Below are 24,171 nucleotides of genomic sequence, written 5' to 3'. Positions count from 1 at the left end.
TTTATAAATTTCTTTAATTTTATTTCAAATCTGGCGATGATTGGGCACGGCTGTTTAAGGGTAATGGGCCGCCATACATGACAAAGGGCATGCCCCAAATTTCAAAATTCAACACATCAAGTAACATCATACATGTAGTTAACATAATTCAACAAATTCAAACAAAGTTCAAAGTTCATTCAAAGTTCACTCAAAGTTCAAAGTTCACAGGTTTAATACCTTGACTCTGGGAGGTGCAGAAGTCAAGAATTTACGATTGACCCTTGGGAGGTGCAGGGGTCGATGTCCACATAATAATACATGCACTAGTCTGAAATGACCAGCGCCGCTCATTCACGCCAATCAGGTGTTAAGTGCACACGTGTAGCATACAACAGCCGTACCGGATGACAGGTCCTTACAGGGTTTTTGAAAAATAAAACAGAGAACAACCAGCAGATACCTTTTCAAAAGGGAGGGATGGGTGGGTTATTTGCAGCACGTGCTTATCAAAGATAAAAATATAATATTAACTTAACCAACCTATCTTCTCAGCAACAGGAAGTGAAAGAAAGATTATTGGGCTTGGGCTTTAATTTATATATTCAATGGGGAGATAACTCTAGTAATAAAGTGCGTGACAAAGGGGAGATAATGGTGTCGGCCCTTTCTTCGATAACACGATCCAATACATAAAGAATTGGATGTAAATATTATCTCAGAAAAGTGCGCAGCAAAACACAAATAGTAAAACATTTATAAATTTCTTTAATTTTATTTCAAATCTGGCGATGATTGGGCACGGCTGTTTAAGGGTAATGGGCCGCCATACATGACAAAGGGCATGCCCCAAATTTCAAAATTCAACACATCAAGTAACATCATACATGTAGTTAACATAATTCAACAAATTCAAACAAAGTTCAAAGTTCATTCAAAGTTCACTCAAAGTTCAAAGTTCACAGGTTTAATACCTTGACTCTGGGAGGTGCAGAAGTCAAGAATTTACGATTGACCCTTGGGAGGTGCAGGGGTCGATGTCCACATAATAATACATGCACTAGTCTGAAATGACCAGCGCCGCTCATTCACGCCATAAGTTCCCAAACTCGAAAGCAGCTATGGAGCTTTAGAGATTGGGAACTCCGCCACCATATGGGTGGGGGTATGAGCGGATTTAACTTACAACCGTGCCCTAGGGTAAGCTTGCTAAGCCGGATAACAAGCATGCCCTTTTGTTAAGATAGCCTCAAGACCCCCCTGAAGAGTATTTAGAAAAACAGCATTAGCCAATTTTGACAAGTGTACTCCATCACAGAAGAACAAGGAGTCACGCTTTATATCAGGATGGCGGATAATTGCGCCGTCATACCGCAAGGCTAACCTGGATGCACAAGAATTAAGGCGTTTACGTTGTGATTCCATAGCACGAGAGTTTTGAGAATAACGCCATTGTATGCGTGGAAGGATGCAAGACCAAATGACCTTAGAATGTGGGAAGTTGGTTTGAATAAATTGAAAAAGCTTCATGCAAACTAGCCTGAGTTTTCTAATAGAAGTCTCCCCTAAGTCATTTCCCCCACAGTGTATTAAAATGACATTAGGTGCAGGACCCACCTTTGCAAGGGTTTTAAGCTTCTGCTCTACTTGAGACAATTTCAGGCCACTGTACCCCTGCCACCATAATGAAATATTTAGCCTTTTCAGGTTCAGGTGAAGACCTCCAGGTCTTAAAAATGCTTCTAATTGAGCATGCTTCAGTATTGAGGACCCCACTAACCACACTTTTTGTTTGTCTACAATAGATAAGCAAAGCCTATGAGTTAGAATTTTGGTATGCGAATGTATGACTTGTAACACGAAGATTTCCATCTTCCACATTTCTGAATTGTTTCCGCAGAAAAACCTTGCAATGCCAATTCAGTGCTAGCTCCAATCCGAAAAGAATGAGATTTGTATCTTGTGTTCTCCGGTAACTTAAGACGAACTATTGCTTTTGAGAGTACTGCCGTAAACTGGTACCTTGTGAGCGGGGTCTTATCAAAGTGACAAAAAAGAGGCCCTGCAGTCAATGGGCGAACACTTAAATATTTCTCAACAAGCTTGAATGGACACCCAACTCCCTCAGATTTACCAATTTGCAAAATGGTACCTTTTCCTACCTGGTCAGTCTTGGAATGTTTGAGATTGATTAACAATAGCTGTTTATCAGGGTCTAGAGTTAGATTTTCCATACCAAGTACAATATTGTTCGGAATTTTACACTGAACAGTCAATTCACCGACACGAAATAAACCATGAAATGCCAGTGAAAATGCTGCCGAGAAAAGACTTGTTTCATAAGAATTAGTGCATGTAGTGGGTAAAACCAAAATTATTTTTTCAAGCAAGTCTTTAGTTATAGGCAGTCTTGTATCAGAATTGTGATTTAACCGTTTCATGCCCTGCAAAAGCTTTGTAACTAAAAATTGAGAAGTTGGGTCCCCTATTCCTTGTAACTTGCAGTGGTAAGAAATTGCAGACAAATACGAACGCACCGTTGAATAAGCAAGGCCAGATGTTGATAGATGCAATAAGTACTGAACCACCGAACATAGTGTTAGAGGCCAATATCCAAGTGCGAACTGATGACAAAATTTTTGATACGACAGTAAACCGACTTTTTGAACCCTGTGTGTGTTATCGGATATTGCAGCTTCTAGCAGCCGATCAAGTTCAAACTTGAAATAAGGTTGTGAAATGACTGGGGGATGGGTTCGGGGTCCCTCCTTGCGTTTGGTGCGGCCTGGCGAAACCTGGTCCACTGTTTACGAGAAATGGCATCAGCAATATTATTAGATTTAGTTGAAATATATTCAGCACGAAATAAAATGTTGTGTCGCATGCATTTTAAGACAAATGCTCTAACTAATACCATGACAAGCTCAGATTTAGAGGTTAGTTTGTTCAAAACTGCAACCAATGCCTGATTGTCTATGTGAAATGTAATTTTTTTGTTGGCTAATTTGTTGCCCCAAATGATGACGGATAAAACCACGGGGATAAATTCTAATAGGGTCATGTCGTGATGCCCATCGATATATTTCCAATTTTTGGGCCAACTAAAGAAACACCACTCCCCATTCAAATACGCCCCACATCCTAGTTGAGCAGACCCTGAGCTATCGGTGAACAAATTGAGATTTTGATCTGAATACCATTCTTCTTCTAAGAAATAAACCACACCGTTAAAATCCTCCAAAAAACTACACCACATAAAAATATCCTCCCGCATAGATTGAGTAACTCTTAGGTAATGATGTGGTTGCGTGACACCGATGGTGGCGTCATACAGGCGCCGAACAAATGCACGGCCTGGCCGAATTGCCCTTGTAAAGAAATTAAGTTTTCCCAGCACTGACTGCAACTGCTTAAGTGTGACTTTTTTGAGTGGAAACAATTGTTTTAAAAGATTTTGGAGTTCAACACATTTTGGATAAGGTACTCTAACCAGCATTTCAATAGTGTCGATTTCCAAACCTAAAAATGTTAAGCAAGTGGTAGGACCTACAGTTTTATCCTCAGCTAAAGGTACCCCTAGATCATGACAAATACTATGAAATGCAGACATGGTGTCCTTACAAACAGAAGCATTGTGACCCGCAAATATGAAATCGTCCAAATAGTGGTCTATTGTGTCTACATGAGATTTGTTTATTGCCAACCAGTTTAAAAATGTTGCAAATTCTTCAAAGACCTTACATGACACAGAACACCCCATTGGTAAACACTTATCAATGTAGTACATATCATCAAACATAAAACCAAGTAGGTCAAAATCCCCTGGACATATTGGCAAAAGTCTAAAAGCTGATTTTATATCGCATTTTGCTATAAATGCCCCCTGACCAATTTTAGCAATCATCTGTATAACCAAGTCAAAAGATGTATATTTAACTGAGCTTTCCTCTGGGTCTATGAAAAAATTAATTTACGCTATTGAATTTAGGAAATGAGAGGTGTGTTATTAATCTCCAACCAGAGTTGTCCCCCTTTGGCACCACTCCGATAGGAGATATGCGGAGGTTTGAAATTGGTAGATCCCGAAATGGCCCCCCAACCCGTCCTAATTCTACTTCCTTCATTATTTTTTCTCGAAGCTCGTTGTGATGTTCATACGCAGATATCAAATTTTTTGATTGAATATGAATTCTTGGCCCCGTGTAATATAATTGAAAACCCTGGGAAAACCCTAAAAATAATTTTTTCGCAGTCTGAGTTTCTGGATAATCTGACAAGTACTTCTCAAGTGCCGGGAGTTTAATAGGGGTTTTGCCGAGGCCCCACACCTTGTGGGTTTGTAAATCTAAAACGGGGGCGCAGGTTGTTGGGGTTCTGGGGTCCCCTGAAATGCGACTGTTGTGTCCTGGGTTGATTGTTAGCATGTTGTGTTGGGAATCTGGGGGCACGAACATTATGCATATGAGTTTGAGCAAGAGTGCAGTGTATCATAGCATGCTGGCCGCTACAACGTAAACAACTGTGAGTGTACGTGCAAGGAAACTTTTCGCAAGACCCTTTGAAATTGAAGTTGTAGCACTTTCCTATGGATGTAGCTCTGGGCAGGGTTTGAGGAGCATTAACGGTTGAAGTTGGGGTCATGTACATTAACCAGAGCTCAGAGTCTACTTCCCCCCATGATGATGCTGGATTATGAGCCTTACGTAACCTATACTGAACATCGTATTCTTTCCATCCCACTGCTCCCCTATTAGCCCCCATCCTAACACACTGCATGTATTTCAAAAGCTCTATGGATTTAGCAGGGTGGCCACTAAGATAAATCCCAGAAAATATAAACATGAGATCAATCCACTGTTCTATGGTATCAACCTTTTTGGGGTTAGCATCCTTGGATATTATTTCCCCCATATTATTTACAATTAATTTTTTTTCATCGCCACCAGGTCTAGGAGGTAATAGAGAGGCCAGATCAATATACTGCCCTTCTATAATTTTTTGTTTAATTGCGTTGCTAACGTGCATACCTATCATGTTGTGGACCGATGGGACTGCTGGAGGAATATCATCCATGCATATGGCATAAGAAGATGACGTCGTTGTCCTTGATGGTTGCGTGACCTCCGAATTGGTTTGCACCGGTTCTGATGGGCCATCATCCATTATACCATTGGGTCGCTGCTCCCTGGTCCTTGCCGTTCTACTTTCGCTCGCCCTTGTCGTCTCAATTATCATCCGTTTGGACCGCCGTGGTGGCATTTTAATCAGTTGATAATTCGCAATATGTAGAAATAAACAAGTGTTAATTAAAAAAAAAATTGATTTCAAAATTAGCCTAACATGTGCATATATTTATAAGAGATTAATCGATAATTATCTTGATCAAACGAGGAAATCAGAAAATTCAACAACAAAAAAAATCAAAATGGCTAAGGGAAAGGTTATCCAAATATTTGGCTACCCGAAATAAAATCCATATAAATCAAAACATAATGAAAGCATCGGCATTAATTGAGCCGAAATTAAAGATTGACAATAATTTGTAAATTGTATTTTTTGACAAATTTATTTGCAGCACGTGCTTATCAAAGATAAAAATATAATATTAACTTAACCAACCTATCTTCTCAGCAACAGGAAGTGAAAGAAAGATTATTGGGCTTGGGCTTTAATTTATATATTCAATGGGGAGATAACTCTAGTAATAAAGTGCGTGACAAAGGGGAGATAATGGTGTCGGCCCTTTCTTCGATAACACGATCCAATACATAAAGAATTGGATGTAAATAATATTTACTAAGCAATAGAAATCTGACTACGACGGTATATTGAATTTTGAAGGCGGCGCAGCGAATATACATCAAATTGGTGGAAATCTCGGAAAAAGACATTTTCAGGCCACCCAGTTGCTTAAACAAAATTATACGATGGCAAGGGATAAAGAGCTTCAGTTTACCGTCTTTTTTCACTGATTGTTTAACTAGTATTAAGACAAAGGCACTAAATATCAAGTACTTTTTACACACTTACCGATGTCAACAGTTCTAAAATATGTACACAAAATTACTGTATGAGACATTTCACAGTAGTTTGACCATTGGTTAGAAATAATTCCATTTTTTTTCACAAAAATCAAGAATGAAGAGAGTTTGCAAATGTTGACATCTTGATGTGTAAACAAAAGATGAGAAATGAAGAAAACAATCATTAATCATAATTAATTTCCGTTCGTTTGTAAGGTGTTTAATACATAGTATCAATGAGAAGCGTTAAAACGACGTTGTGATAAGTTTGCGACTGCTCCGGGTCACTGGGCGAAAGCTATTTGGTCAGTTTACCAGGAATGATCAAATCATGCAATGGAAAAGAAACTTTGCACATTGATCAAGTCTTTCCTGGTGTACGTTTTGGTGAAATTTCAAGGGTTTATCTTTTATCCTAAGAAAATAAAGGTAAATGTATCAATAATTTCCGACAGCCCTTGTATAAGAGGTTTAAAGCTGACATAAATTCATAAAAGCATTTGGTCTCCATTTTAGTTTCGATCGCTCCTCTACTGCCACTGGGGTATATATACCGGTTGAGAAGGTTACGGTCGGTTGCTTTCCGATCGAGGCATTCACGTTGCACGGACTTCTACATGCATGAACTACACATTGTACTTGTAGTAAAATGTAGTAATAAAGAATAAAGAAAACAACAATCAATGAAATACAAAATATATTTATTCTTTGAAAGGATGTCCAAGGTATCTGTATTATTTTGCACAGACAGTGCTGCCTTACTTCGCATGCACATCGAACACGTGTGTCGTTCATACAGAGTGCATAACGTCTGCATCTTCTTGAAAGCCCCGGCGACACTACATCCAACACAGTAGCTAAGTGATAGTAAATCCAAGAAAGTAACAACGTTTCTATCCGTTCCTACAAAAACTCCCCGTTTATAAAATCCATGCGATAATCATAATTGACATTGCTCGATCTGCCACATTGTGTGGTTTGCGCATGTGCGATGTTATAACATACAGTGATGATACACAGGAAAAAGGTCTACAATTATCGAGGATGTTCTGAAGTATCTGCGCCTGGATTTCAGTCTGTCTTGTTTCGTCGTTTATGGGATATATCTTGCCAGTGAAGTGGTTGTCATATTATTTTTGTTCAAAACGCGTTTTTACAAGTCTTTTCGTCCAAGGTAACGTGTTCGGGTGTATGAAATTCCTGAATGCGGTGAAGCATGACGAGGCCTTATATAGGGGGTGTGTAGCTATGAGCAGAACGATAGAAATCGACAACTAATATGGCGGTAGTCGGAGATAAAAGGGAAGTAATGCGTATTTATGAATTCATGTCAGCTTTAAGTATAGATTGGGTTTTTTTCATGTTTTAAAATGTTCTAAATTTCAACTTAAATGTTCAAGTGTTTACCCTTTTTCTAAAAAAAAAATGGTTGTTGAGTAGACCGCCTTTCAGATTTTCAATTTTTTTTGAAATTTTAAATAAGTCTGCATCTGCGAAGTTCTACAGCTGTTCCATGTTATTAGAGAAGACATTGTTCTGGTCTTTTAAGTGGAATTTGCATACAAAACAACACGTTAAACCTCAGTTTTATCGCTTTTGTATCATATAACAACAGTTTTAGACAGTTTTTTAATATTTACTCGTCAGTGAAATTTTTTTTTATTGGTCCACATGTGTACAAGGTGGCCTGATAACCCCCTAACATAACTTTACAGTAGTTTTTTTTTTCATCTTCTTTTTTTATATAGTGGTTCTTAACAAATAACCTCATCTTCGCTAGCCAAGAGGTTTCGATCTATCCCGAGGTGGACCGAAAACCTTGGATAGCGAAGATGAGACACCTAGATGAAAAATAAATCATGGCCTTATCTACGTCACAAACAATTATCAGCTTTTTTTCGCGTACTACTTGACAACTGACACAAACTGTTTGGCTTACCATCGGAAAAACCTTATTTTATGTGCCATGGGACACCTTCATATTATGAGGTACTTTCTATCGCAACAAACAGTCTTGTTGCGAGCAACGAATATGTTTTCCGAACAACTTTGAAATGATAGTATACAACTCTGAAAATTTTCAAAACCTTAAAATCTAAATTAGAGAAAGCGTCATCGCACACTAAGGTTTTACTCTGGTGTTAGGTTGGGTCCGATCGGTCCCGTACTTGTAATTTTTTGTTTTGTCAAAAATAGACAGGGTCGCTGGATGGTCAACAAATTATAACCATCAAGTATGTCTAGAACTTTGACAGATACTATTTTCGGCATATACTAATTTGACCATAAACTTTTTTTAAGGGGAAGAAAAATCCAAATATTTCAGCTCTAAAATATAAGCATTTTACTATGTCTTAATATAGAGCTCTTTATCTAAAGGAGGTAATGATAGCAAAAAACGTTCTGAAGCCCAGACACGATTTTTAATACCAAAGATAAGAAAAGTACGGGATATTAATATGATAGTAAAAATACATTGTAAACTAAACGCTGGTTAAATCCCAAGGATCAAAAAGCAACTAAATGTACTTTTAAATGAGTCTTTGAACCGGTTTTCTATTTGAAATAAACAATATTAAGAATTAAAAAAGCAGTACATTATTCCAAACAATATTTAAAAGAACCAACATACAGATATGATATCTTCAAATTTAAACTTATTGAAAGAATGACAATTTTTAACCATTATCTCAATAGTGCAAGATTACATTGCTTATCATGATGTGGATGGGGTGGGGTGAGTATCATTTCTTTTTGTGCCAGAAATTTATTCGAAAAAGCTTTTCTAATTTCCTTTTTACCTGTGTTTATAAAACAATACATTGGACCTAGTGTGTGATTTGATTATGGAAAAAGCTTGTCACTAAAGTGAAAATTTTCTATTCATTAAAAACGAATGCGTAAACACACCATGGTGTTAATGAATATATTTATTTGACTATTTAGAAATCTCTAAAGGGACAAAGAGCGTCCAAAAATTCCAAAGTTTTATCTAGATTGTAGATCATTTGTTCTTATCAACAATAGCCTTGACTTTGTACATGAAGAAATATTCTACATAACTGTGATCAACTAGTGATACTCAATACGGGATAGAGTTCTCAAGGAAAAAAAACAACACAATGAAAGAATTAGTTTCAACATTTGTGTTGTTTTTCATTTTTCAGTCAATACATGTAAGCCAGGAGAAAAACATCGTCAGAATGGTGATAGAGAAAATGAGTTTTCTTATCTCTGTTGATCGCGGACAATTTGGAGGGTTCGTAAATTATACATCTTATGTCAATTCTCTGTTCATTTTACAGCGGATTGCTGAAAATCAGTGAAGTTTTCAATAGCTTGCTGGAAATACAAATTTGTCAGCCAGGTATCACAATAGGTCAAAATCTGACATTAATAAAGTGAGTTATATTTGGTAGACATTTGCATTTTTGAGCTATTGTGTTGGTAATATGTTTTTATCTATCTGAATTGCCTTAGTCTCAATTTAGAACTGGTTTAGCAGTGACAGATCTAAAATAATTATAGTGGTGTTTGTCGAACCAGGAAACAATCAAAGGGCTGTAGTGACATTTCTATTTTAATAACCATCAAATCTCCCTCTCTTTAGTCTTGTGCCTGACAAGTCTCACTTTTGTTTTTTTTTAAATCACATTTATGACTTTTTCATTTTCATCGAGATGGCAGCCACATTATCAAATTATTTTGCATTGATATATATTTTTTAAATGAAAATCTATCGTAAATGTGCCTCCATAGGCAGAAGAGGTATTAGTAGAGACTGAAGTTTTTCTTGTTCTAAAAATAGATCCCATGTTAACTGATAAGTAAAAATGTACCCTATTATGAGAAAAGCTACCACTGAAATGTGCAAGTCTAAATCTTTTTCCCCACAAATGATTTTGGAGTGGACTTCACATTTTGGAGTTTAATATTTTTTAATCTTCTAGATAAGTATACAGTTGTGCAGTTCTACAAGTGTTCTAATTCATTTAAAAGGCATTGTTCTGTACTTGTGTGCGCCATTTGCATAGAAAACAAAATGTAAAACCATATTTTTTGCTTTTGTATCTTTTGACATTTTAATTAGTTTTACGCTATGATATTAGTTCAAGAAATTTTTACATTTTTGGCCCATATCTATAAAAAGATGGCCGAACACCCCCTCAAAAGCTCTGTGCACTTCGATAAAGAACCAAGATTCACCTGAATTAATGATTCATGGTAACTGAGGTTTAAGATTGGCAAATGATAATTTTAAGATATTTTAAAATAAAATTATAAGCAATTATATTACAATATAGTGGCAAACCTTTGAAATTATTCAGAATTTGCTTAGTTCATAGCAACAGGTGTCAGTTTTAAAAATATCTAATTTAGATATATGATGCGTTACCAAAGTTTCCATTGTTTTCCATTTGTGCTTTTACAAAAAAAGAAAACTCTTTAAAAAGTCATTTAATCACCGATGATTTTATCTGTAATATGAATATAAATGATACGGCACATTTTAAATTTTACATTTGACAGCAAAAAATCTACTGATCAATCTTTTTATATGGTTTTAAAAAAGCAAACATTTACTATACCAACTGATCCTCTTAGCAACACAATGTTGCCTCCTTGCTAGTTCTATATCACTTTATGTATACAATATTATAAAATTTAGAGACCAATACCTCTTCATAAATTTAATACACAAAAATGTAAAACTGAATTTTTTTTTGTTTGGCTACAGTTTTAAAAAAATCTAAGCTACTAATGAATATAATTTATTGATGGATGTGGTAACAAAATGAAGAGCATTTTATCAAGAAAGATTTGCCTGGATGCAATGCATAAAAGAATATATTTTTGATTTTAAAAAGTAGATGTTCAGCTACAATTCGAACACCAATGATGACTCAAGGGATTCCGTTCAATAAATCCCAAGAAATGAACATCTCGAACTGTGATCACGGAAAACTGCAGTTCAACGTGAGACACCCAAAATATCCACCAGACCCAAAAGTAGCATCGGTTAGTATGTTATGTGCACCGTTAAATTCCAGCAATTTTAAAGGGACATGGTTTCGAGCTCGATATTTTTTCTTCAAATTTTGTTTATTTTGTCATTTTCAACATCTTGAATGATTAACTTAATAGCCTTTCTAATGCTTCAACAAAATTTGAAATGTCCTTGATAGAGTGTAAAGCAAGAAAGAGAATTTATAGTTCTTCGTTTTGTAAACAAAGCATGACAATATCGGTGGGACAATCATTCATGTAGTACATTAAAGAAATAAGCAATGGAGGGTAAGAGTGTGTTTAATGTCTTAACAAATTCACTTCAAATCACAGACATAGACAGTTGGTTGGGGTTACGGCCAATTTCATGTTTACAATACTATTGTTAATACAAAATAATATATTTATTAAGTTTTGGTATTTGAAATAATATCCATGTTTTCATCATTTAATTTTAAACCTAAACTGTTGCATGACATAATTTTGATGTTTTATGTTTCCAGGTGGTTGATGTCTCTTTCGAGTCTTTTAATGTTGACAATCCACCAACATGCAGCATTCCTTGGAACTTTACATATCGGTGGCCAACAGGGAAGAGCTATTCAGCTTTGCCTGGCTGTTTCACAAAAGTGGTTCAACCTGCATTTGACTTTTACCTGGAGCACTCTTTCTTCTTTAAAATATATGACTGGAAGGGACATTTTGAAAATATCAATGAAACTCCACAGCATTTGTAAACTTTGGCGTGAAAAATGTCTTTAAAAAACGTTTCTTTACTTAAAACAACATTGGAAATGTTTGAATTTTTCCTATAGTGAATCTCATGTTTTGCGATAAGCGATATGGGCTTATATTTTTCTCATTTGATAGTGTTAAACGTAATGGCAAATTCATTGTCAAATAATGATATCCAATTTTAAAACTTCTCCGACCTTTATTCTCAAAGTATTTTTATTCATCATAATAATGTTATTTGTTACGAAAGCCCATTGAGCTCATTTTCGAAGGTAAAAAAATATTTTTTTCGCGAATAAACGCGAAACTTTCGCGATATAACGCGTTAGTTTCGCAAATAAACGCGAAACTTTCGCGAATAAACGCGAAACTTTCGCGATATAACGCGTAACTTTTGCGATATAACGCGTAACTTTCGCGATATAACGCAAAACTTTCGCGAATAAACGCGTAACTTTCGCGAACAAACGCGAAACTTTCGCGATATAACGCGAAACTTTCGCGATATAACGCGAAACTTTCGCGAATTAACGCGAAACTATTATATAAATATTGTCATTTCATATAGAACCCATATGAAGAAAAACGATGGAAAATAAACACATTTTAATTTTTATATAATAAAATACTTAATATTCATTATCATTATAATATCCGTGTTACGTTGATTTATGAAGACAAAATTATCTTTTTTGCATATAGATATTTATAAATCTGATAAAACTTTATCATAACATTTTTATATGTTATATGTCCAAAGTAGATAATAAGTTTGAGCATCATATTACGATTTTCAGTTGTTCGCCGACCCTGTGTTCGAACAGGCATTCATTGATGATCTTTTTCTTATAAAATTGATATAAATTTAACCGTCACAAACCTTTTAAATCTTAGTATTAATTTTTAAATGACATATGTGATAAATTTGGAGGACGAATTTACGTCATCTAGATTTGAACAAAAGATTGATAATTTCAATTCACAGCTTGACTTATCTTTCTGATATAAAACTAGACGTTAAGTTATGTTGCAGCGATATAATATATATTATAACGTTTTAAACAATGATATCCTCTAAAATGATACCTAATTAAACGTTTAATTCGAATTAAAATTGTTATAATTAAAATATGTTGCTGCCTCATTTTCAATAATACAGCGCCCATTAGAATGTGGGAAGCGCGATGCAATATGTTCTTTGAAAATCAATACTATGATTTTAAAGATTTCCTACGTTTGAATTTATGTTAATTTGTATAAGGTTAAATCTAATTCATTTACATCTTTATATAATATTATTTTGTTTTATTCAAATTAATATATTTGTTTTCAGTAATTATTCTTCATAGGGTTTCCTCTATGAAATAAAAATATTTATATTTAAGTTTCGCGTTTATTCGCGAAAGTTTCGCGTTTATTCGCGAAACTAACGCGTTATATTGCGAAAGTTTCGCGTTTATTCGCGAAAGTTACGCGTTAAATCGCGAAAGTTTCGCGATTATTCGCGAAAATTACGCGTTTATTCGCGAAAGTTTCGCGTTTATTCGCAAAAGTTTCGCGTTTATTCGCAAAAGTTTCCTGTTTATTCGCGAAACTAACGCGTTATATCGCGAAATTTTCGCGTTTATTCGCGAAAGTTACGCGTTATATCGCGAAAGTTTCGCATTAAATTTGTCTCTATCAAAGGCATATTTATGGTCCGAATAAAAAAATCCGGATAAATTAGAGTTATTGAATATGGCTGAGGGTCGGAGATCGTTAAGCTCACCTCAAACGAACAAGCTTGTCAGTTTGTCTGTAATGGAACATTAAACATCTTTGATTCCATCACAAAAATTACTACGTTTAGCATAAAGTATCATTTGGTAAATGTTAAAATAAGTATTACTATAAGTAATGAAAATGGATGGATCATTGCGATAAATGATTAAAACGATTAAAGCTTCCTTATAATCCTCCAACTAAATGAGCCGTATCTTGATTAAGGCGAAGTTTGGTAAGGATTCGGTGCGTCCTATAACTTGGCTCATAAAATTAAATTTTATTATATTTTAACATTGTCTAAATATTGTTCAATCATTTGACACATTCGTACCCTCCATTGTATTTTTCTTTGATGTACTACACGTATTATATTACCATCGGTATGGTAAGCTTATCTAATCCTTTAGACCAAAAGCGGACACATTTGACAGGTAAACGTCTCACGTTGTTTTTATCTTCAAGTCCCTTACAATACAGCAATGAGACAAGGAACACCAAACGTAAAAATTACATACTTTGTTTTTGCATTACTATTTCTTACCTTGCACAGCACCTCCTCAGCCCAGGAATTTGATTTCGTCATTCAAAAGATGAGGTTACTCATTTCTGTGAATCATGATGATCATATCTTCCAAAGGTTTGATTTCCAATTTATAGATACACATGTAATAACGCATTATCTATCAGAATACTCATTCATAGCAAGTGCGATGTTTGCATACTTTTATATATCAATAGCTTAAAAGTTTTCCTTTTGGGCGTTGACATCTAACATTATGTAAATTAATTATGTAATGACATCAATTAGCTTTACCGTTATATATTTTTGTCTAAATATAGCGAGGCATGTGCCTGTTTCAATGGGATTTTTGAATGGAATATGATTTATATTGTTTAGAGAGACTTGCAGCTTCTGAATGAAAGTACAATTTCTAAACGGGTTTCCAAAGGAAAAATCTGGTAATTTTCATGGTAAAAATGGCCGGGTGGGGAGGGGGGGGGGGGGGCGTAGGCGGCCGTCCAAAGAGTATCCCTATTGTACGAATAACTCCTCCTATTGTTTTCAAGATAAAAAGGTTTTATTTTGCAGATCTATTGCACATATATTAGAGATGTGCATGTTACCTGAATTTACATTTTTATAATTTATGCAAAAATTACCAGCTGTTGAACATAGGCATTTTTTCATACTCTTGCATATATGGTAAGCCCATTGTACGGATAACTCCTCCTACAGTTTTCAAGATAGGACGTTTTTGTTTTGTCTTTTTATTGTAGATATATCGGAAGTGTGCATTTCAGTTGCATTTTGGTTTTTGATAAAAATACCAGCTGTCGAACTTAGTTTTTTTTCCCAGAACATTACATATAAGATATTCCATTTCTCTTCAATATCAATTCAGGGTTGACAAATGGAATTATATTGATACTGCTCATACGTAAGACACCCAGGTTTGCTATCACGTTGACAGATTTTCTCTTGTTCTCATTTTAAAGCAAAACTAATTGTTAAAATTTTCAATTATATATTTTTAATTCTCCACTATGTTTTAGGGATTTGATTATACAGCTATGATTATATGTTTATTGCTAAAACTTTCAAACGTTCTTACATTTATCTGGAAAATTTTAAATCGCTTTACTGTTGGTTTCTTAAATAGAATTGATATTGAACTCTTTATTGGAAAGACTAGATACATGAATCATACTTTTTAGATAGTATTAAAAGAGTTTGTCACAACATAAACTAAATAGCAAGGAACATCACAATCATATTGCATTTCAGGATTTATCCTATTTCAGATCATTTTTGACAGACTTTGACATACATTTCAAAATTTATTTTTAAATTTCATCTATGTGCGCACAATTGTTACAAAATAAAATCGAAGAAAATCAATGAAATTATTGAAAGTTATTGAGAACTTATTGAGAAATATTGAAATTATTCTTCAATAGATGGTTTGTAATGATCGAATTCATCATAATTTTCAGATGTTCTGCAACTTCACGAACCCCTATGTTGTCTCCAGATACACCATGGAACGACACAGCCACATTGAATATATCTAGTTGCGACATTGGACGACTAGGCATATATATCAGATCTCCGGATTATCCAAAGGATCCAAGAGCAGAATTGGTAAGTATTTTCAAATTCTGTCAAAAAAGCTTAGATTATTTTCTGTCAGCCCATATATGATCTCTTTAATCGTTAATCACATAACATTGCACTCGCCGCCATAAATGATTCAAAATTTGTGTACAGTTAATTGCATGTGAAATACATTTATGTTTACAAACTACAAAACCAATATTCAATTTCGTACGAATGATCTTCGCCTGCAAACAAAGACTAACGCAAAATCCAGTTAAATTCGAACTTGTCATATTGCGAGATAATAGCATACAATTAAAGCTTACCTTTGTCTTTGAGGGAGTCTGCATTTAATCTCCCTAGAGCAAGTCTATATCCCAAGACGAAGTGAAATAAGTGAAATAAACTTACTTGAGGGGGAAAGGAATATTGCTGACTCCCTCAATTGTACACTTTTACTGTTTAATATTATACCGATACAAACAATTTATTATAAAAAAATTAAATTAATATTCTAATTTTTAGTGCATTCAACAAATTAAAAATTAAATTAAATTGCATGCGCGTCATATTGTGACGTAAACAAATTCTGTTATACTATAAAGATAAATAAGTATAGCCAATCAAAAAGGACGTGTAACAAGAATTAAATCATATAATTATGACTATTTATGATTTTAATCCAAAAATTTCAGAACTTTCCTTTGATTAACAGAAATAACATTGTGTTCCGAATATTTTTGTATCAGTTTATCGAATTGACACATCATTTTGCAGGTAGCCGTCTTTTGTACGATTTTTAAGGAATCATCGAAAAATATCGAATTACTTTTATATAGTGAAAAATAAGTAGAGGTATAATAAAGGTATATATTGTTACCTGATGGATCACTTTCGGTGTCTTAATATATTTAAGTTATAAATATTGGCGAGAAATTTAGTAAAGGAAACAGCTGTCAATTATGACGATGAAATTAAACTTTAACACTTGGTAATTCTATGCGAACGATTGTCATGTATGCAAATTATCAATCGATTTATCAACAACATAAACCACCAAAATAGATAAGTATGTACAATAAAACCATTTAAAACCATGTGTCCCTAATTATACTGCCTGATAATTATGATAACATCAAAACGATTTATCAACTAACTGTTCAAGTAACACAAACAAACACTATTAAAGATATATCAACAAATTACAGATTAGTTTAGTTAGTATGCAAGTTAAAATGCTTGATGGTAAACAATTTAAACATATAAACCTCCTTAACAAAAAGATATGATTTCTTTAGCCATAAGCTATTATTAGTGAAGAAAAACTGATAATATTTTAGATACCGGATATATGGTGTAAATATGTTTCTAAACCTTTATACAAAGCTCTTCTCCTAAAAAGATAACTTTAGAACAAAACCATAAATGACCATCCAGCACTCTCAATTAAAAAAACTGTTAGATGTACTACGACATATATGAAAAAAAAAATGAATAAAGGAAAGCTTTCTTCATTTCAATTAGATGATAGATATCAAGTTCTTGTCCTCCTACCTAGACAACCTTGTGATGTGCAGCATACCGTGGAATATAACGTATCGGTTGCCAACACAACGACATTTCTCTTCATTACCCGGGTGTTCTACAAAAACTGTCCAACTTGTTGACAACGCCGTGTATATGAATCATATTTTTTATTTCAAGATATATGATTGGGAGGAAAATCATATTATTAATGTATAGAATTCATTCTTATTGTAATATCACAACTCTGTATTAAAGGTAATCTAAGACAATCAGCATCGCAATTTTTAAATGATCTACAGTTTAAAAACTATAAATTTATACTTTATTAATATATGTAAAATATGTAATAAAATATTAATAGGATTTTAAAATAAATTGCAATGAATTAAAATGAGCTGTTTAACATATTTAGAAGAAGATCTGGATAATTTTATGCTAAGAAAAAGTTTCAAGCTTACCATAACGTGTCACTTTCTCATTTCAAATTTGTTATCAATTTATGAAAGAAAATTTCTAAAACAGCGTTAAAAGTTATGAAAATATGAAATAAATGAAGTACGGTCTACTTTCAAAATGAATTATTAATTATCATACGCAAGTATTATTTTCATTACACATTCATGTTCATATTGAAAGATGAAACTATTATATATTAATACTTTTTCGCTGTTTTGAAAATCACTTAAGTTTTCTGGAGTTTGTCAAGCCATAATCTTAACTTGGAATGATCTTTATAAAGAAATGAATGTTGTAATTATATGTATGTTAATATGTACACCACGGGAAGTGATATACCTGATGTGTGGAAAAAATCATTCACAAGCCTTCTCAAACATATTTTTTTAATTAGTGGTTATTTTCCAACAATCTCCTTTTCAACAGGGGCATATTATGTACGACAGTTTCTTTATCAAAAAGTCACAGTTGTTTAAATTTGAAATTAAATTTAATTTGATTTTTTTTGTCTAGTATTTAACAAAAGAATTGGTGAAATCTGAGTTTTCTATTCACTTTAACAGAAACACATAATCAAATATGTGAAAATTACTACATTTTTCGCTTGTTGACTCCATTTTAAGAGCTGATAAAATTATAATCATGGCTTGTCACCTTGAATCCTGATATGTTAAATTGTCCTCTTTTACTCAATAAATATCCCATTATTTCTGTTGTTGGCCATTCAATTGCGTCGCATAAAAATTCTACTTGAATACAACATGTGGCGAGAAATTAAATAACATAATTCTTTTTACTTTCATTTTCAAAATGATATCATTGATGGTTTTGTAATTTGTACACTGAATGACTTCGTCAATGAAATAAAATTGTTTCAAATGAATTCAATTTACATGCTTCCCATTTCTAAGTGATGTGTGTTTACATCATGTCGATTATGCTGGATTCATATGAGCACATTCATTGTTTGGAAATGAGCTGTTGACATATTCATCATTAAAACATTTTGTTAATACCTTTGAAGTTAAAGAAAGAAGTGGCCCTTTAGGCCTTGACATAGAGTGCAAGCAAAGCACTTCAGTGTAATTCATATTTTTATTTCATTGGTTAAAAATACGAGACAGTTGTAATATTATATATAAAACTTAGTCCAAAGCTGGTGGTTTCATGCATTTAAATGTCTAATTATCATCAATTAAGTTTTGCAAAAAATGAACATCATATTCTAAAAATAAATGGAATTTGAATGGTTCTTTATCATCGTAATTTTAATTCAGGTCAGACGACACGTTCCTCAATTTTATATAACTTTTTCAAAGATTTTGTTATTGATTTACTACTACTTTGGCAAGCTTTCTTGCACAAAATTAGGATACCTTACCGGGCATTTCTGCAAAATACTAGAGTATGCAATTTCCTACAAATCGTCTTGAAACTACACTTGAATTGCTGATATAAAAATGTACAGAGAATTTCACTGTAAGAGCTCCACCTCGGTTGGGGATTGAACTGATGACCTATGGAAGCTACATTCCTAGCAGTAAGCTGCCACCGCTCTAATCACTTGGCCATCTAGGCCCATAAATGCAAAAAAATATTCATGTTTAAATTTGTTTATAAATGAAACATTTTATTTGAACTTTTTATTACGAGGAAATACTTAAAAGATGATCGAGGAACGTGTTGTCTGACCTTAAAGACCGAGAAAATAAGCATCGCCTTCAAATTTACCTGGTCAGTGTGCCCCTGTCAATCAACTGAATTGAGGCCCCAGATAGGATGTTAAAAAATGATTGACATTCGTTTACTCGTCTTTTGTATACCATGTCTAGCGCTTGCGACGATCGTGCAATTAACTTTTGTCTTTTGATGGATACCGTGACGATAAAACGCCATGTCTTTTAGCACTATAATCAAAAGAAGCTACTGTTGACAGATATTAAATTTTCTGTTCTTGAAATTGTTAAAGATATGAATTGAAATTTACTCGTACTTGGTTTACGTACCTCACCAAACACGCTGATCACCTGCAGTCTGTCAAAATCACATGGCGCCGATCATTTATGAGAACTTTCTTTAGCCGAAACCGGAAAAGGAACAAGTACAGAAAACTCTGGTACATGCGCAGCAGATAGAATCATGTGCACTTTAGTAGCTGATCGGTACGAGGGCTTCACACCTCTTTCAATATAGGCTCTACCCCCCCCCCCCCCCACCTCAACTTACCTGAGGTAAACCACCTGGTTAAAAACCTAGGCCTTTAAAGTACTTATAATCATCGTTTAAATGATTTTTATGTGACAATCTTGAACGATATTTACTTTAACATATAATGAATATATTACAATGTTTACATTGCATTCCTCTTTTAATATAACTAATAAATATATTTCTGAAATAGTATTTCTAGAACACACTAGATTTCATCACATTTCATATAATCCGTATTTCTTTAGAATAATTTCTTGTGTATTTTTTATAAATCTGTTTACCTTAATACTTTTGAAACCTTTCGATACCATTAGCTTTTTGATTTAGAGAAGATGATGTTAGAAACACTCGCCTTATTCTACTTGTGTCCTAAAATTATCTCCGCTTTGGACTGTATCTGTTCCTTTGTTAGACCAAACTCAAATAAAATCATATCGCTTTATGTTACGTTTAGATGAAAATGATCCATCGAAAAAAGATAAAAAGTAGCTGGACATAGAGTGTATTTTGTAAGAAAATCTCACGTGAGGCTTCAGCATATGAGTTATAATAAGGTCATAAGCATAAAAAGATGCATAACGGTATTCATTTATCGCATTGATAAGAATACTGAGTGAAGAAACAGTTTAAAAACAGTCTACAGTTCATTTTTTTTCTCAAATTCGGCTAAGATTTGTTAAATAAAAGAAGCCTCAGATTTCTGAAATCTGAGATATGAATTCTTTCAAATATGCATTTTAACAAAAGCTTGATTTTGTAAAGAGAAGGGCTTAAGATTAGTATAAACACGATGAAAGGTTGTGTGTTAAACTGGATTTTTTTCTATTGTTTTTGACGAATGGAATATATCCAAAATTGCTACAATCTCTATAAAAACAACTTAGACTGTTCTGAACATCTTCTTTACAATAACAATGAGTTGCACAAAGGCATATGGATTTTTATTTACATGATTTCAAATAAAATTTTAAGAAAATGATTAATTTTCTACATATTTCCCTCATAGTCATAAAGTATAGGAAAAAAATATATCGAATCGATTATGACGTCATAATAGATGTTACACCAAAATTAATCTTAAAAATTATTTACCAAATCTTACTTGTTTAGTAAACGAGATTAAAATTTTATCAAAATTCAGTTTATTTTCTACAGAAAGGGATGTTGGACGATATTGTTTAACTGCAGACTTTAAGTAAGTAACAACAGTATTAATGAGACCGATATTCACCTATAAAAAATAAAAAAAAAAGTTCCTAGCATTAGGATTACCTATTTAATTGATATATTGGTACAAAATATAATGTTTAAGTGACGGGAAATAAAACATAGATGAGCAACCTTTTTATCTTAATTTCGACATATTGCAATAAACATCAAAAAAGCTGAAAGTAGATCAAAAGTGAATTCATCTAAGTTAAAATGCTCCTGGAACCAGACCTTGGGACAATAAAACGTAGATGAGCTCACTTTTGATCTCACTCTCCCTCACATTTCCAAAAAGAATGTATAGTTGAAAAGTGAAACTGAGATCAACAGTTTTATGATCCCGAGGCCAGATCCAACGCCATTAAGGTTAGACGAGCTCATTATTGATCTCAGTTCAACTTTGCCGATATATATTCCAATTGTAAAATTGAGATCAAATGTGATATCGTCTAACTTATATGGCCCCTGTGCCTGTTGTTTTGTTTTTATTCATAAGCAATAAATGCAAAGATTGAAATATTTTAAATGGAGTATCAGGGTTGCTGTTATATCAGTGAGCAAATTGTAGAGCAGCTGCCAGAATGAATTCATTGCTGTAGATTCCTAATTAATCGCGAGGAACTAATATCCACGTAAAATCGTAAGAAGCACCCTCCGCAGATTTTAATATTCTCGCTAATATTTTTTGAGAGTTTAGAACAATAAAAAATAAGGCAAAAAGTTCCGTGTTCGTGATTTTATATTCTAGCAATTTGATACAAAATAGCGGAATCACGGAATTAAGTACTCGTGTAGGATAAGGAATTTACAAATTTATAGTTTAGGTTTCGTTTTGAGTTTTGTGATAGCAGTATTGAGTTTTTATCAATCAAATAAGGATTTATTACAAACATTTGACAATAGCACAACAACACATCAATTTTTCGTAATTTCTATATTTGTATTTTAGGGGTTTTCTACCATCAATTTTAGGTTTACTACTGATGAGTCGGATATTTTTGTGGATATTCTAAAAGTTTATTAACTATAATTGTTATACTTTCATGTTAAATACTGAAATCTGATTGGTTAAGACGCAGTTAATAATATTTACTATTACCCTCAGCGTTAGCAACGCACTTGGCAACGGGTAACATTAAAAAATGTTACATGCGCGAAAATTATGCGCGTACGGTTCGCTGTAGAATTCACGTTATTCCAATATAAAAGCAGTAAAATTTTCTTAAAAATTTTAAAAAAAGACATTCAGTATAACAAAATAAATAGTGCCTGTTTGGGAGGATAACAGTTGAAATTGACACCCCTCGAAAACCATTGTCAACCTCCGCTTCGCGTCGGTTGACAATGGTTTTCTCGGGGTGTCAATTTCAACTGTTACCCTCCCAAACAGGCACTATTTATATAATAACACAGTTTATTTGAATACATTATAACAGCAAATAGTGATTTGAATTTGTGTGCAAATAAGATGGTATGTTTTTTACACGCACCAGCTAAACATTCATTAATATCTGCAAATGCTTCGAAACCAACTGTGCATTAATATCATATTGCTAATTCTAAATACAACTATTGTGGGTTTTTAGTTTTTTATACAGCTTTAAAATATACAGTTTAAATAGATTTTCAATTATATTTTTGAAACACAACAAAAACTTTTTTATTCTAATACCTGCAGTTTTCTCTGGCAACAATAAAGTGAAAAGATGTTTTTTTCAAGTGCATATGGTAGAATACATATTTTTTTCTGGAACTGAAAGTGCAACCAAACTATGTCTCATTCTAGCTTATATAAATAACTGCTTGATATTACAGATATCGAAACACTTTTTTCTTTTTTTTAAAAAAATATAAATAAAGACAAAGATAACGTAATAATCCTTTTAATAATATCATTTCATCTGAATATTTTGATTAAAAAGATCTGAGAGGTCACTCACACTTTTCAATAATTACAGAATACTGGAGGTATTTTTACAATATTTCTTTCCAGATAACCAGAAAGAGTAATGAATTCTATCTGTTAAGTAGCACAATAAGTATGAATCTGACTCATGGGGCTGTTCAAGTGTAAATTGATTCTTTGCTGTCAGCCCCTTCACTATAACAAACCACGAGAACTCTTTCTTATTTTCTTATTTTGTTAGCATTTCCTCAGAAATAGTATTAACATGCCCAGGCATATATATTTTTCTTATATAATATCTAGAATTTAAAAAATCACTAAAAGTCAAAGTAAGAAATGAATGGAATATGAAAAAAAAATTTGCATTAAATAATGAAAAATAATCATTATTTACCCTCAGTTCTACTGAAAGGGAAATCCCTTTCCTGATATCATGTATTTGGTGGAGGCACAGTTTCTCTTAACTTGTGCTGTTACTGGTAGTAAATCAAATTACATTTACGAATTGATGAAGTTGGCGCTTTTCATACCTGAGTTACTTCACATCAATTCTAGACTTTTGGTGATACTCGTCAGACAAAAGAGTATACGTTAACAGAAAGCTATTTAAAATACAATTAATATTCTGTACATGGTATTCACAGTTAAAATTAGGCAAATTAGAAAAAAGAATCTCATTTTTTGATAACAAAAAACACTACATTAAAACCTACAATAGAACAAATGCACTGTTGTATCCATTATGATTATACATCATTGCTTGTCAAGTTTTATAATTGAATCATTTCTTGCATTAGACCATGAAAATCAGCTTTTCTTTTGCGGTATAGTTTTCCGGGTTTGTGACATGAATCACTAATTCGTTTATTGGTAGTTCCTGGTCAATGTAATGTATTTGCTACTGCCTACAGCCAGCTAGATTGCATTTGCAAAAGAGCTATTATCAAAGATGAAGGTAGTGTCATTATGCCCTGTAAATGCAATAAGGATGAAAATAGCTGACTGAATAAATTTTTTACTTACTGACTGCATCACGATCACTTAAAATAAGGAGTAGATGCAGAGCCTTGTATGTCCACCCTAAAAAGTGCAAACGGTACACCATGAGAGCAGATATTCACAACGAACCGTCCGTCAAAGTAATCATACACATTGCACCAAAGTCCATTGAAACTATTGGTAATCTGCCAAAAGATAATGATGAGTCTTTGTCGGTGCAATTTTGTAATTGAATGTAGAATCATATCCTTCCTTGG

At 33.4% G+C, this 24,171-nt stretch overlaps 4 long non-coding RNA genes across 4 annotated transcripts; 2 read left to right on the top strand and 2 right to left on the bottom strand.

Annotated features, from left to right (window-relative positions):
* Nucleotides 1-5,769, bottom strand: LOC117685507 (uncharacterized). The gene is made up of 2 exons (XR_010714683.1): nucleotides 5,007-5,769; nucleotides 1-1,775 (listed from the first exon to the last, which is right to left on the bottom strand). It is a non-coding gene; the product is annotated as an uncharacterized lncRNA (long non-coding RNA).
* A 3,260-nt stretch (nucleotides 5,770-9,029) lies between these two features.
* On the top strand, nucleotides 9,030-11,986 carry LOC105327098 (uncharacterized). Its single transcript, XR_010714680.1, has 3 exons — nucleotides 9,030-9,261; nucleotides 10,874-11,021; nucleotides 11,513-11,986. It is a non-coding gene; the product is annotated as an uncharacterized lncRNA (long non-coding RNA).
* A 1,972-nt stretch (nucleotides 11,987-13,958) lies between these two features.
* On the top strand, nucleotides 13,959-17,791 carry LOC109618620 (uncharacterized). The gene is made up of 3 exons (XR_010714682.1): nucleotides 13,959-14,145; nucleotides 15,504-15,651; nucleotides 17,131-17,791. It is a non-coding gene; the product is annotated as an uncharacterized lncRNA (long non-coding RNA).
* LOC117689167 (uncharacterized) lies at nucleotides 14,907-19,727 on the bottom strand. Its single transcript, XR_004601469.2, has 3 exons — nucleotides 19,596-19,727; nucleotides 19,321-19,496; nucleotides 14,907-15,668 (listed from the first exon to the last, which is right to left on the bottom strand). It is a non-coding gene; the product is annotated as an uncharacterized lncRNA (long non-coding RNA).
* Between the last annotated feature and the right edge of the window lie 4,444 nt (nucleotides 19,728-24,171).

This window comes from Magallana gigas, chromosome 6 (assembly GCF_963853765.1).
Source record: "Magallana gigas chromosome 6, xbMagGiga1.1, whole genome shotgun sequence".
In the NCBI taxonomy this organism is placed as follows: Eukaryota; Metazoa; Mollusca; class Bivalvia; order Ostreida; family Ostreidae; genus Magallana; species Magallana gigas.
The sequence above is the reverse complement of the archived record's forward strand: the minus strand, read 5'-3'. Positions and strand labels throughout refer to the sequence as shown.